The following is a 2405-nucleotide window of genomic DNA, read 5'->3' as shown; positions in this document are numbered from 1 at the left end:
AATATATATATATATATATATATATATATGTATATATATATATATATATATATATATATGTATATATAGTATATATATATATATATATACATATATATATATATATATATATATATACATATATATATATATATATATATATATTATATATATATATAATATATATATATATATATATATATATATATATATATATATATATATAATATATATATATATATATATATATATATATATATATATAATATGTATATATATATATATATATATATATATATATATATATATATATATATATATATACATATATATATATATATATATATATATATATATGTATATATTATATATATACTATATACATATATATATATATATATATATACACCACATACCGTTTGTGTATATATATATATAACAAATAATTCATTGTTTTGAAAACTTTCAAAATAAATTTAAGATATTTCAAATATATAAATAGGAAATAATTCGGTAGCTTTAAATTTTGCAAACTAAATTAAGGATATTTTAAACATATAAATACCCGATAATTCAGTTGTTTCGAAAACTTGCAAACTAAATCTAAGATATTATAAACATATAAATAGCAGATAATTAAATTGTTTTGAAAACTTGCAAACTAAATTTAAGATATTTTGAATATATAAATAGCAAATAATTCGGTAGTTTTGAATAATTGCAAACTAAATAAGATATTTTTAAACATATAAATAGCAGATAGTTCAATTGTTTTGAAAACTAGTTAAACTAAATTTAAAATATTTTAAACATATAAAAAGTGAATAATTCAATTGTTTTGAAAATTTTCAAATAACATTTAGATATTTTAAATATATAAATAGCAATTATTCGTTTTTTTTTTTTTTTTTTGAAAACTTGCAAACTAAATTTAAGATATTCTAAATGTATAGATAGCAAATAATTCAGTCGTTTTGAATACTTGCAAACTACATTTAAGATAGTTTGAATATATAAATAGCCCATATTTTAGTTGTTTTGAAAACTTGTAAACTAAATTTAAGATATTTTAAATATATAAATAGCAAATAATTCAGTTGTTTTGAAAACTTTCAAACTAAATTTAAAATAGTTTAAATATATATAGCAAATAATTTAGTTGTTTTGAAAACTTGCAAACTACATTTAAGATATTTTGAATATATAATTTAAATAGCCCATATTTTAGTTGTTTTAAAAACTTGCAAACTAAATTTAAGATATTTTGAATATATAAATAGCCCATATTTTAGTTGTTTTGAAATCTTGTACACTAAATTTAAGATATTTTAAAATATATAAATAGCAAATAATTTAGTTGTTTAGAAAACTTTCAAACTAAATTTAAAATATTCTAAATAAATAAATAGCAAATAATTCAGCTGTTTTGAAAACTTGCAAACTAAATTTAAGATATTTTGAATATATATATTTAGCAAATAAATTAGTTGTTTTGAAAACTTGCAAACTACATATAAGATATTTTGAATATATATCTAGCAAGTAAATTAGTTGTTTTGAAAACTTGCAAACTACATTTAAGATATTTTTAATATATATCTAGCAAATAAATTAGTTGTTTTGAAAACTTGCAAACTACATTTAAGATATTTTGAATATATATCTAGCAAATAAATTAGTTGTTTTGAAAACTTGCAAACTACATTTAAGATATTTTGAAAATATATCTAGCAAATAAATTAGTTGTTTTGAAAACTTGCAAACTACATTTAAGATATCTAAAATATATAAATAGCAAATAATTCAGTTTTGAAAACTTACAAACTAAATTTAAGATATTGATTTAAGATATTTTTGTTATAGAAAAATATTGTTGACACTGATCAGTAAAATCCCACTGACTGCATGACTAACAAAATAGAAAAATTAAATAAAAAAAAAACACAAAAATAGTCTCTTCTATGGTACACTTTATTGTACAATAAAAATCAATATAAATGTAATAATCATTCAGTTCTAAACGTTACTCGTACCCTCTTATTCAGGAAAGAAAATAAATAGACATAATTTTGCCTGGGGAAGTAATACAAATTACAGAAGAGACAGGAGGTGAACTGGACTTAGATCGAGAGGGAGTATGGATCAATTGCTTATCACGAAATATTGATATGAGGAGTTTTAAAATAAAAGGAATAAGAAGTCAGTATCATACTTTGGATCTTGACGAAGCTTATGATATGGGTAATGTGTTAAGAATGTATAGTAATTTACATAATATAAGTGGTTGAGAAAAATGAATGTTTTGTATTTCAATGAAAGAGAACTCTGTTTTAAAGGCCACTATGAATGCAGAGGCAAGGAACAGTCACATTGCAATAACAACCAAGACAATGCCATAGACTGACCATATATACATATAATCAGCA

The sequence above is a fragment of the Palaemon carinicauda genome, chromosome 27 (genome assembly GCF_036898095.1).
Source record: "Palaemon carinicauda isolate YSFRI2023 chromosome 27, ASM3689809v2, whole genome shotgun sequence".
Classification (NCBI taxonomy): domain Eukaryota; kingdom Metazoa; phylum Arthropoda; class Malacostraca; order Decapoda; family Palaemonidae; genus Palaemon; species Palaemon carinicauda.
This window is presented reverse-complemented; position numbering follows the sequence as displayed.